The following is a 13,698-nucleotide window of genomic DNA, read 5'->3' as shown; positions in this document are numbered from 1 at the left end:
TAGTGTCCAAAAAAGTTAGGAGGGTGTTATTGGGTTACGGGAATAGGGTTGAAATGAGGGCTTAAGTGGGTGGGTGCAGACTCGATGAGCCGAATGGCCTCCTTCTGCACTATATGTTCCATATCTATAACTATATCTAAAAATGCTGCATTACATTTTGGTAGATAATACTTGACCCAACGCCCTCTCCTGACAGCAACCAGTTAACTGGGAGCAAACAAATAGTTGCTGATGCTTTTGAGTGCTACTTGAGAAAACCATCTTTTACTTTTCACCTGAAGATTGAAGAGGGCTTCTGAAATACATCAAGAGACTGAGACACTTATCTAGAAGTCATAGAATCCCTACAGTGCAGAAGGAGACCATTTGGCCCATTGAGTCTGCTCCAACCCTCTGAAAGAGCACCCTCCCCAGCCCACTCCCCCACCCTGTAACCCCATCTAACTTGCACATTCTTGGACACTAACGGGCAATTTAGCACGGCCAATTCACCTAACCTGTACATCTTTGGCAGAAACGGGAGCACCTGGAGGAAACCAACACAGAGACAGGGTGAATATGCAAATTCCACACAAGTCACCTGAGGCCGGAATTGAATCCAGGTCTATGGTGCTGTGAGGCAGCCATGCTAACCATTGTGCCACCGTGTGCCCCACTTCAACGCTATCAACACATATTTTGAAAATTCTCTGGAGGACCTCAACTAAAAAGAGTGCTGTACTACACTACCTTTTAAGAGTCACCAGGAGAAAGGAACTGCTTGATCATGGACATTTTTCTAGGAATCTCCTTTTGTGTGCAGGAGGAATGGGAGACGGACATGACGCAGGCATTAAAAAAATAGCTGCTGCGAATGGGGTGGAGGGGATGAGCTTCTCCCTCTGTGGGTATAGGACATACCTTCTCCTCTGGACCTGAAGTGCCATGTCAGAGAACACGTGAGCCCTCTCACTTGGTCCCTGAGCCACCATGAAACCTGCACCATTATCAGCAGGGGCACTTTACACTTTCAGTTGAGGTGGTTCATGAAGCTGATATATCCAGTTCAACTAAAATACATCTAATTAGCCCTTGAATGTTAATTCTGCAGGTGCTTTAGCACCTCCAGGCAATTTAAAACTATGGTAATCAACAACCAGACTTTCAAGCAGGCATGTCAGTATATAGTGCCCGTTTTCACTCTTTTGCCAGTGTAATAGAGTGTTATGGTCACTAGCTTTATTTGAATACAAATACTGCTGCAGTATGTCTCCAGAGAAAATTATACTTAAACTAATGTGCTTTCATATTCTGCATTATGCTTGTTGTGTCACACTATTAAATCACGACTGTAAAATGATCCCACTTTAATGTCAGACCTAATTGCTACTCCACCCTGCCACCATACAAATCTGTTCTCTAAACACAATCTCAGTTTATAAAGTCAAAAATCAACAATTTCACGTTCTGAATATTTTTCATAGTTGATGCAAGCAAAGTGTAATAAATTTCATGCATCCACTTGTACAGTTCACTGAAATCCTAGTGACAATACTGTTATTCCTAAAGACAAGCTCTATTGATAAAATTAATACAGTACTATTAATTATGTAAACTAAATGCAGCACTTACAGTGCAGTGTGAGCTTGCGTTGAGTTCTACAGTGCAGTGTGAGCTTGCGTTGAGTTCTCAAAATGCTGATGCTGCCTTCCTTCCTATACACAGTATTATTTCTAAATTAAAAGAAAATTTATTTATTCCAATTGTTAAAGTACATATTACCAATCTTTGTTCTTTCCCATGTCTCAGTAAGATCATTCCGTGCATAAGTAAGATCATTCCATGCATAATTGAACCATAGGGACAAAAATGTCCCATATTAAATCCTATTTTGTGCTGGGTTTCACAACATGAAAGAACTGTTATCAGAGACTGGATCTTAGAGAAAGGATCAAACCAGGGTACTATTCTTGATCTTTCGGTGTTTATTGGTTCTTAAGTACCCATTAGTGAACAATAGACAAATAAAAGATCTGGGGGTTTGATTGCATTGAACCCACAACCATGTCATTCCTTGTTGGATTCACTTTCAAAACTCACACAATGGCTATTTCGACAAGGCAGAAACCTTCTCACAGCACTTTGAAGGGATACAATCAAAGGAAACAATCTAATTAAAACATAAATAACTGGGCATCCCCCATGACACAGGATATTTATCCAATGAGTAATTGAGTCACGCAGATCTGGAAAGTGTTTGTTCACGGAGAAGCTATTGGCATCCTCAAGCAGAGGTTGGAACAAACAGTTTACTGTACCTTCTCAGCTACTGTAACACAAAAGGAACCAGGGATCCTGTTCCTGGGCCTTACCCAGTGATTCCACTGACCAATAGGTATCTTTTATATTAATACAAATGTTATTCTTAACACAGGATTAAATGTAGTATCGTAGAAAATAGCTTATAATTAACAGTTAAACAGCTCTCAACTATAAACGGAAACACTAACCTCTAACTGACACCTTCTCTATCTCCAAGTAAGCAAAGCCCACCATGGGTCAAAGGCCACTTTGAAATAAATAAAGTTAGTAAACACAAGAATACTTGCTGTACACTTGAATAGAGATTTAGTGGAAATATTGCTTGGAGACAAATCCTTTCATATACCAGCTGCAAGTCTTGCTGTCTTTGGAGACTACTGTTTACCCTGACAGCCTTTGGCAAAAGCTCTTGCTCAGCTTCAAACTCCTAGAAAAACTAAAAGTTAAACTGCCCGCTACAAACCTGGCATCTCTATCTATTTAATTGGGTTTGACCATCTAACTAAGATAACCACAACCCCTCAATTATCAAAACCCCAGGGAACCTTCTTTCTATAAACAAAATTCCATCAGCCCAATATAGATAAATAACATACATGGTTGGAATGAATGATGATCACACTTTTACAACACCTTAATTGCCCCTTTTCAGACACAGAGTCTGCCTGTATGTTATACCAGGATTTTTAAAAAATATTACTGCAACTTATATATATTAACCCAGGTGTTTAATAACATTACTGCAACAGATATATATAATACAATCGACATTCATCATGCAGTAATCACATTACAATAAAAACACTTTTTTCATTTTCTATTTTACCATCTGTCTTCTGATTTATGCAACTATATCTATGTCCACTGTTTCTCTGGCTTGTTTTTGATTATTATTGGCATTTGAATAACAGCACTATGGCTGTTAGGATATTGCATTTTGACTAAATTTTTAAAATAACTTCTTGTTAAGGTTGATGACCCCTGGAGCTGAAACCCAGAAATAATCAATTAGTTCAGAAATGGGGAGAAAAACGTTAAATTAACTGTGCTTATAAAATGCAACAATTCCAAAATTAGCCAGGAAAACAAAATATTTCCACATTACAGAATGTTACAGCACAAGTTTATGCCCAAGATCCATACTGTTCAATGACTAATCTCTCCTTTGATGACATCCTCCCCGTGTGTGCGTGGGTTTCCTCCGGGTGCTCCGGTTTCCTCCCAGTCACAAAGATGTGCAGGTTAGGTGGATTGGCCATGATAAATTGCCCTTAGTGTCCAAAATTGCCCTTAGTGTTGGGTGGGGTTACTGGGTTATGGGGATAGGGTGGAGGTGTTGACCTTGGGTAGGGTGCTCTTTCCAAGAGCCGGTGCAGACTCGATGGGCCGAATGGCCTCCTTCTGCACTGTAAATTCTATGATGATAATCACAGCCACATAAGTGATAAAACAAAACGTACTGATTTTGGGGGGGGGGGGGGGGGAGAGAAGCACCCTAAGCTACCCTTCAACCAGTGTTTTTCAAACATTTGTTCCCCAGGACCCACTTTTACCAACTGGCCAACCATCGGGACCCATGCCGGCTGACCTTCACTTATCTTTAATTGACAAAAAGATGAAGAGAATTGCTTTCTTATGCTCATAGCAGGAGTATGCGATGTTTTTTAATTTTCAAATACCTATTGGATCAGCTGCAAGAGATTCAACAATAAAAGGTGTTCATCTTTCGCTAGGACTTCCAATTCTATTACTGAATCCTGTTAATAATAAAGTATCAAAAACCTCAGGCAAAGAGGCTTAATAAAACTGCAAACAGTTTAACATGCATCAGGAATTATACTGCAAGGTACAACAGTTTTAAGGCTTGATTTGGTGTATTAGTAAAGGACATAAAACATTTAATTTAAGATCCACTTGCCTCAATACAAGTCTGTGGGGATAAAAAATAGACTTTGCAGTTTCAGCACTCACAGCAACAAGTATTCCTTACTCACCCACACAATTGAAAAAAATGTTCTGCTACAATTGCAACATCTATGACTGGGTTAATCAATTTGTCACTTTCAGCACAATAATGTAGTATCCAATTGATTTTTCAAATCCAAAAAATTGGATACGTTAAACCAGTGTTTTTCAAACATTTGTTCCCCAGGACCCACTTTTACCAACTGGCCAACCATCGGGACCCATGCCGGCTGACCTTCACTTATCTTTAATGCAACAGGTGCACAGGAGGAGAGGGTAATGCTCAGAGTTCAGTCGGTTCCTTTGTGCTGTCTTCATCTTTGTGAGAACGGAAAATCCAACCTCACACATATAGGTTTTTGTGAAGGGCAAAAGCAACAAATGCTTGTTTTACTGTGCACTGGAAACTCCGCAGAGATGCTACTCCAGACTGCTGACAGCCTCATGGACTTGTGACATTTTTTAATGTGCTGGCACAGGTGAGGGGCAGAAGTTCAGTCTCTCCATTTGGAGTCACCTGTAAGTTAATAATTGACTCTGGGATCTCAAACTCAAAAATATTTTTCACCCACCTCTTCTCTTTCAAAATCTGAAACTTTTCCTCTGGAAAGTAGCAACAAAAACAGTTGATCAGCACAACCAGATGCAACTGAATAAAGCTTGCCAGTCTACTAACAGGGTTTTGTTCGATGTATCATGGTAGTGTGGGGAACATGTAGTAGTTTTGGCTTTGCACTCAAATTTGCCAAACTTCCACTGACTTTTGGAAAGCATCGTTTCTTCACAGTGCTGAAAGCAATCATCATCCTTCCCTTGTAATTTGTGGTACAGTTCATTTAGAATTGAAAAGACATTGTTAGCATCTAACACTCATTTGCCACTCCTTCCCTGCATGGAACACACGCGTTCCATCCTGATTTGCATTGGCACAATTAACAAAGCCTTACATCATACTTATACTGCTTTGGTCCTGATTTCAGTTTCTTCTTAGTAGGCTGTTCTCCAGAGGCCTTGAATTCTCCTGAGCAGCTCTCTCCAGATTCAGTTGGGGGATCCTGGCCTGTTGGTGTCTCTGACCCGTTCTTCCTTATAAAAGGATCCATTCTCAGTTCTTCACAGTCCTATTGCCTTGCTTGCTCGCAGCTAGGATATGGAGCAATCTTTCCGCCATGATTTTGCGCCTAAAGCACGGATGTACAGGGCGCGTGACGTCAGTGTATATGCTGGGCGCATGACCAGCTTTCTGCCACCATTTCTGTCGGGAAGACTGCATCAGTTGGATTTAAAAGTCGGTGACGGCCGGTATTCTTAAAAGCCAGTCATGGCCATTGGGCACTTATCTCGTGATTGGGAACACCATGACTGATCATTCCATCACACTCCCGACACCTGCCCGCAACCCGCAGTTTGAAAAACCCTGTTCTAGGCATCATTCCTGGATGGCCTAGCTCTTATTTTGAGAATATGTGCTCTTGTTCTAGATTCCACTAGAGGAAACAGTTTATCTCCATCTATCCTACCAAATCCTTTAATCATCTTAGAAGACCTCAATTTGATCACCAGTCAATCTACTAAACTCAAGTGAATACAAGTATTATTAAATGCAACATGTCCTCATAATTGAATCCTCATAATTGAATCCATCATCCCCATTGCCATTCTGTTGAATCTGCACTGTGCCTGTTCCAAGGCCAATATATTCTTCCTGAAGTATGATGTTCAGAATGTAGCACATCAGATGAGGTCTAACCAGAGCTTATAAATTGAAACATAATTTTTCTACCCCTTTGCATTCCTGCCATATTGAGATAAAGACCATCATCCCATTAGTCTATCTAATTATTTACATTTATATAGCACCTTTCACAGCTTTGGGATGTCCCAAAGCACTTGCAGTCAATAAAATACTCCCAAAGTGTAGTCACAGTTGTAATGTAGGAAACTCTTGTGTTGCTCCTCAGAGACTTAATAAAGCTACCAACATTAACTGCCCAGAAACAATTCACACTCTCCATTTAGAAAATATCCGCACCGAGGGCGGCATGTGGCGCAGTGGTTAGCACTGGGGCTGCGGTGCTGAGGACCCGGGTTTGAATCCCGGCTCTGGGTCACTGTCCGTGTGGAGTTTGCACATTCTCCCCATGTCTGTGGGGGTTTCACCCCCACAACCCAAAGATGTGCAGGTTAGGTTGATTGGCCACACCAAATTGACCCTTAATTGGAAAAAAAAATAATTGGGTAACTCTAAATTTATTTAAAAAAAAGAAAATATCTGCTCTGCATTCCATATTTCTCTACAACTGACATTGGGAAAATAGTAGTGTGGAAAATTAAACCTACATCACTCTAATGTAGCCAGAGATGGGAACCTCTTTATAGTAATACGTCTATACTGTTAAAGAAATGCAACATATTAACACGTTAGAGGTAATCTTTTGGTTGCAAGGTCATTCAACTTTCCTCAAACAAAGCTCAAATTAGGCTACAGGACACAAGACAGCAGAAATACTGGTGAATTTTGTGACCTGGACCAGAATAAAAGGTTAACACAAACATGAATGCTTAAATATACTATGTACTTTGTACTGTTTTGGCCTCCACATGTAGCAAAGTAGATTGAGATGCTGGAGTACTGGCACTGAAGATAACAAAAATGACAAGCAGTCTAAGAGTCTTAATTATCAAGCTGTATATATTTAACAGACTAACATGAAGCATGACGGAGGTTTTCTGAGATGGTTACAGGTAGATTGGATCATTCAAGATAAATAAGGATAGTTGGGCTAGTTGGCATGTATTTAATGTCCATAGACAAAGAGTTAAGTTAGATCCCAAGAAGTATCTTTTTCTCAGAGTCACTGAGAAACATACGATGCAATGGATTCATCCTTTGAAAGTGAATTCAACATGTTTCCAAGGAAAACAACATTTTCAGTTAAAGAAAATGAATCGCTAATTATCTGGAACCATGAACTGCTGCAGTCTCCTGGAGCTTTTTGTTCGATTGCCGGAGGAAATCAAGAGAAAACTTTCCAGAGCTTTTCCTGAATTGTTCAGTTTTTTCTTACATTCCCAGGATACTGTATAGCTAAAGAGTGAGTCAATGGTGTACAAGAAGCACCATGTTTTAATTGCACATGTTTGATGGGACTTTTATTGCCTTTTTGTATGTTGTCCAGAGGCACCTCAACATAGTGATATACAAAACGTCCTGCAAAAGAAACTTAGGTGCTGTCCGGCATGGTGTTATGTTGTTTGATAATAGAAAGCACTGTATCTCTTATAGAGCAGTGAGAAATGAAGGGTGCTAAAAAAGAGCCTGGAGAATCCAACCTCAAAAATAAGCAAGCCTCAAGTTGCAGTTGTTCTAAAACAAGGTGAGGAATGAAATCATAAAATTGTTTGATTTTAACTATGTAATATGGAGAACACAGCTAGAGTTGAGATGTGCAGTACCGGTGTCATGGGAAGAACTGGATGTTTTACTATCAGAAATTACATCATATGAGAAACATCTTCAGTTGGCAACATTTTCTGAACTTGAGCAGCAGTTGTGAACATTAGAAGCTGGTGAATTTCTGAAATGCACATTTCAGAAAGTAGACAATCTGCAGGCAGAACAAACTGTGAAATAAAGTGGGTGATCATCCATCAAAGTGCAAAGAGATAGAGGTCAACAATTACGCAAATATGATACATAAATTTATCACCAAAGGAACAAAGGGGCAGGTTAGGAGTTCTTTTGGAAGAGATAGATATAGTAATCACTCAAAGCAGTAGTGGAAGCAAATAAATGTTTGAAAAAGCACAATTTAAAAGGGTCTGGGAAAGGCAGGGAAATTTGCAGTGGTTTGTACTGGACTAATAACCACAGCTCATGATTTTAAGATATACCATGACACTTCGTGAAATTGAATCAATAAATCTGGCATCAGGAAACTTATGAAAGTTGTTAGATTGTTAGAAGAACCTCAACTGATAGATTCCATTCCCAGAGGATGTTAATGTATCACCTCTACCCTGTCTGGCCCACATCTGACTTCAGTTTCAAGCTATGTAGTTGACTGTTAATGCTCTCAACGCAATTAGGGATAGGCAATAAAAGCAGCCATGCCAACATCATCCGCATCACCAGAACCACTAAAGTATATGATCTTTGAGAGAGCATTCAACGCTGTAATGGGCCAAATAATTTCCTTTGGTGTGGTAAGATTATATGATTCTATGTCAAAATCTTATAATCTGATATTAGCTGATCAGTTTTTTTTTTAAAGTGTGGGAACCTCCAAAAGATTTATTAGTTAATAGGTAAATACTATATAGCAGCCTCTAGTAGCACAGCCAAGTTTTGCAAAACTGCTATTAACTCATAACACAATAGAAGTATTTTACTGGTCTAATTACAACACGAGAAAAAGAATTACGAGTCCCTTACAGGGAAGAATATGAAGAGGCCGGTCGCAACAAATTGCATTCAGACAGTATCCCAAAAGTAGAAGAACATCTTTGAGTACAGGAGAAAGCAGACACCATGGTATAAAGTTGACACTCTTCCACCATTCCATAAACAAAATGGCAATCCTTCATGTGTAGGCCTAAATTTTGAGTATTGGCAAGTGATTCCTCCACAGAACACGTCACAGTTGTCTCTCATCCTGTTCCCACTAAGTGCCCATATGTCCACTTCCATCACAATCACTGGACAGAGACAGCAGCAGGAATGCCTGGCCAATTTTTCTTTTCCCAGCCCAATGGTTCTGAAACCAGCTCCAGCACTGGTTCTATTGCAAAGTAAACATTATTCTCACAACCTTGTTGGTATGTACAGCCTCAGTTATTCTGACCTTAACCAATTGATCCACAGGAAACATCTTTATTATACTTTTAAATCCACCCATTCTAACTTCACATCAATCACCTGCTACATGATTTACAATTGAGGCACCGCCCAAAGTATGATTGTGGCCGAGTCCCGGGACACGGAATACATCACATCAACCTGCCCACTAAGACCTTTACTCCACTCACCACTTCAGGAGGCCACTGAATGGATAACCAACAACAACATAAAATACTGGACAATCTCGGCAGATCTGACAGCATCTGTGGAGAGAGAAAGGAGCTAACGTTTTGAGTCTGGATGACCCGTTGTCAAAGCTGGATAGCCAAATTAGACATTCCAATAGAAGTAGTGCAAAAGTAGTAACACGCTTACCAAAATTAGAACAACATTTTGCAAACACGTGAATAAGCAATAAGCCATCTGTTTTTTTTTAAATCCCACTTGTACACATCCATCAACACCAAAATTCCCAATTTTACCTGTAAAATTAATCTGCATTCCCAGATTGGGAAAGAATGCTAAGTAATAAATAAGCAACATGAACACAATAAAGATACTAATCCATAAGTCTGTCTGTCTGGTACATTGTTGCCCTTGAGATTTCTCAATCATGAGAAAGTATTTTTCACTCCCTTTACAAAAAATCTTTCAAATTGACATTTGGCTGTATAAGTGTCCCTGACTACAACACAGCGTTTAGTCCATTTTTTTGTCTTAAAAACCAAGGCTCACTTAAAATTAAAAACGTGTTTAATTTGTTTGAAGAGAACAGAATTTGGAAGCTGGTCACTCACTGCCCCGAGGGGATGGACTTCCATCAGAGTCCAACATCTCCACATCTTAAAAGACCATAAATCCTTCTGCGCTGTTTTAACCTGATGATCTGCCGAATAAATTATAAAATCCAGGCAAGGAGATAATGCATGTCATGTTTGAGATGAAGATTAGCTCACCCATGCGTACCGCAATGCTCTCTTAGCCCTGGCAAAGGGGTTCTGTCAGTTTTAACAGCATTTTGATAGCCAGTTGCTAGCTCGAGCATAAAATGACAGGATGTTTAAATTTAATTTTGGCTTGATTTCCTCTCAGATAAAAGGTTAAAAGCGACGCCCGGGTGTATTCCTCGCCGCTGCTATTAAAAAAAATTTCATTCCCACCCCGAGTTCTGTCATCTCTTAAATTTAATTGTACTTTGATTTCCCAGATCCAGCGGCTAGCTGGGTGGTTTTATAATTCATTATTGCACCACAGCCGGCACCCACCTCCGGCGCTCGCGCTTTCTCCTCTTGTTTTTGCCGCCTCTACCCGGCACCAGCACGCGCACCGCTCTGCAACCGAACCTGCTGCTCCCCCCTCTACACACACACCCCCAGCCCCGCTTCGAGGAAGTCCCGCCTCCGCACCACAGCCATTGGCCCGTTTCCGCTTGGCGGAAAGACGGCCGCGCTCGCCGATTGGAGCGGAGGTGTTGTCCATTAAACTCCTGGCGCGGCGGCTGTGATGGGGGGGGGGGGGGGGGGGGGAGACTGGTTGCCGCGCGCCAGGCAGGGGGTCCGCGCGCGCGCGCCCAACGGTTCCTCTCCAGTACAAACAGGTGGCGGGCTGACCGCCGGCGCGGCCCCCGCTCCGCTCAACGGTCAGATTGAGATTGAAGCGAACGAAACCATCGGATCAGAGGATTTGCCTCCTCATCTCACCCCGTCCGCAGAATTGGTAGAGCACAGAGGGAGGGCCATTCGGCCCGACGGGTCTGTGCCAACCAGGTGGTAGTAGAGTTGGCTCTTTTCCCACCTCCCCAGGCATGACAGCATTTTTCAGACCCATTTTAAACATTAAATGGCGGGATACATACAGGTGATTTTTGCTTTGATGTCCTCTCAAATGAAAGGTTAAAAGCTACGCCTGGGTTATTCTTTTACTGATTTTTTAAAAAATCATTCTCACCCGGGTTCAGTCATCTCCGAGTGTATTTATACTTTTACTTGCTGACCTACGTCTCAATTAAGATGCATATTTCATAACTTATCGTCCACCAATCTTTTTGGATGTAATGATTAAATCTGCTTCCACCACCAAGCCAGATTTCAGATCACCATTCAATATGGGGGGAAAAAAAGAATCTTTCTGTTGCCTCTGATTTATTTTTGCCAATTACCTTAAATTTGCTTGCAGTATCAGATAAGCAAAAAATCGCTCCAATTAAATATTGGGAAAACTAAAACTTGACTTCACCCATCACAAATTCCACATCCTTCTCCGCCCCCCCTCCCCCCCTGGAAACTGAGGGCCAGACTATTTGGATTCTTGACTTTGCATTGGATCTTCCGATCACATATTCATATTATCACTAAGAATGCCTATTTCCACCTCAGTAGCATTGCCAGATGCCCCTGCTTCAGCTCATCTGCTGATGACCTCATCCATGCCTCCATATTCTACCTTCCTTAAACTCTGCTGCCCATGCCCTGACTACTCCCACCAAGCTCTGTTTGTTCACCCATCACCTCTGATCTCCATCGGCTTCCAGTTAGGCAACACCTCAATTTTAAAATTATCAAATCTTATTTTGAAATCTCTCCAGAGCCTTACCCCTCGTTGTCGGTGTAACTTCCTCCAGCCCGACAACCAATGTTCGCTGTGGAGCGTGCTGCCGCACAACAATCCAAAAGTCCTCAAGCAGGATGTGCATTAGTCAGCCACTTAAGTTGCTGAGCGAGCATTGTCAGAATTTTTTTAAAGGCGCTATGCACTTAAAGAAATCACTCGCACACTCCAAAATAAATAACCAGGATCCTCTGCAATTTCTGCACTCCTCTAATTCTGGCCTCTTGAGCATCCCTGATTTTATTAGCACCACTATAGTGTGACGAATGTAAGAAATTGGTGTTCATATATCTTGCAGTAAGATTTTTTAAAAACCTGAGTTAAGATATATATTTTTTGCAATAATATTATTGAAGAACCTAGGTTAAGGTCCAGACTGTGTCTGCTAAAGGTACAATTAAGAGGTCATAAAAGGGTAGCTAATTATTAATTTTAACCGCTTATCTGTTTACAGAGAGATGCCTAATGCAACATTGTTATGATTGCTGGAGATTCTCTGGAGAATAGATAATTTATGAGGGATTGTATGTGGCCCCAGCTAAACAGGTGACAAAGTGGGGATAGTGGGATAAAGATAATGTCATTAATGGGATGAGCTAGGACTGTTGATAGTTTTGCAGTTTGATATGGGTTGTACAGTCTGCTATGAGTTTTTAAGTTGAACAGCAGTTTTGCCAAATGCTGTCAGGTTAAGCAGAAGCTCCTGACAAGACAGAAGGATTTTCAGGTTGCTCTTTTAAAAGTTCTCTCCAAAAAGTCTACACAGATAAGTAAACCTGTTCTGTTAACTTTATTTATAAGTGGCATTTGAACTGTATTGGGGTTGCTTGGTTGGAATATTTATAGTGAAGGTGTAAGGCATAATTTTTAGCTTTTTTCCTTGTGTAATAACCGTTGAACTGATCATTTTAAAGTTATTTTCTTTGGTGTTAATGTGGTTAATTCGGTGTTTAAATTAAAGTTTATTTTAAAATAAATTACATCTGTTGGTCAGAGTCATCAATCCTGGGGTGAAGTATTCTTTCCTCACAATTTTACAAATTTAAAAAAGTGTTTGGGGTTCTTGTCTGATATCCTAACAAATGTTGGGGCCTGGTGAGGGACCTTAACAAAATGTGGTTATGCCATCAGCTGCCAAGGCTCTAAACTCTGGAAGTCTCTCCCTAAACTACTCCACCTCTCCAACCTCCTTTAACACACACCTTAAAACCTACCGCATTGTGCAAACTTTACGTCACGAACCCTAATATATCATGTTTGGTGACATATTTCTTTCTAATGCTCCTGTGAAGCATCTTGGGATGTTTTGTTATGTCAAAGGTATTTAGGGGATTTTCTGACTCTTCTCACCAGTGGATTCTTCCAGTCCTGCCGATGGCAAACCCTCGCTGCCGGTTTCCCAGAGACATGGGGTGGATTCAATAGGAAATCCCACTGACAAAGATGGGACCCAGAAGATCCTGCTGTTGGTGAACGGTTGGCTTCATCCCGCCAAGCAGTGGGGAGGAGCGGAAAATCTCCCCCACTATATAAATTGTTGCTATCTTCTGGTTGCCAACTTTCTGTCACTAGAAACAGTTTCTCCTTACTCTGTCAAAATTATTCATGATCTTAAACTAACTCTCTCCTTAACTTTATGTTCGAAGGAGAGCACCCCCAGCATTTCCTTCTGTTCCTTTTCCTTTCTGTACTTATCTAGCTTCTCCCCGAATGCTTCTCCCCAATGCATCAACGGAAGCAATGAAATAAATTCCACTTTTTAAAATTTATATGTAAACAAACAGAAGATTGATCCACAATTACAATATGTTTGCAACTTAGTACATTTGATTATTTTATATCTCTTTTGCTTTATGAATGCTCTCTTTGTCTGTCATTTTGCCTCGTAATTTGGTCCATCATGTCTGCACCAGCTCTCCAAATGACAAATTCATCTGCCTTCACCATTCTTTTCTCAGACTAACTGTTTTGCAGTCTCTGCAACA

At 40.8% G+C, this 13,698-nt stretch overlaps 1 protein-coding gene across 14 annotated transcripts in view; it reads right to left on the bottom strand.

Moving 5' to 3' along the window:
• Positions 1–10,484, bottom strand: part of kcnab2a (potassium voltage-gated channel, shaker-related subfamily, beta member 2 a) — a 307,091-nt gene extending 296,607 nt beyond the window's left edge. For 7 of the 14 annotated variants that reach the window (XM_038773828.1, XM_038773843.1, XM_038773839.1 and 4 more), the window contains exons 1-2: positions 10,372–10,481; positions 1,612–1,712 (exon numbers count right to left, since the gene is read on the bottom strand). The gene's annotated coding sequence lies outside the window, so the exon portion shown is untranslated. Of the gene's footprint in view, positions 1–1,611; positions 1,713–9,294; positions 9,370–10,371 lie in introns of all 14 variants that reach the window. The other 7 variants (XM_038773829.1, XM_038773835.1, XM_038773834.1 and 4 more) reach the window with 4 other exon arrangements.
• Positions 10,485–13,698: the final 3,214 nt, after the last annotated feature.

Source organism: Scyliorhinus canicula, chromosome 16 (genome assembly GCF_902713615.1).
Source record: "Scyliorhinus canicula chromosome 16, sScyCan1.1, whole genome shotgun sequence".
NCBI classification, from domain to species: domain Eukaryota; kingdom Metazoa; phylum Chordata; class Chondrichthyes; order Carcharhiniformes; family Scyliorhinidae; genus Scyliorhinus; species Scyliorhinus canicula.
This window is presented reverse-complemented; position numbering and strand designations above follow the sequence as displayed.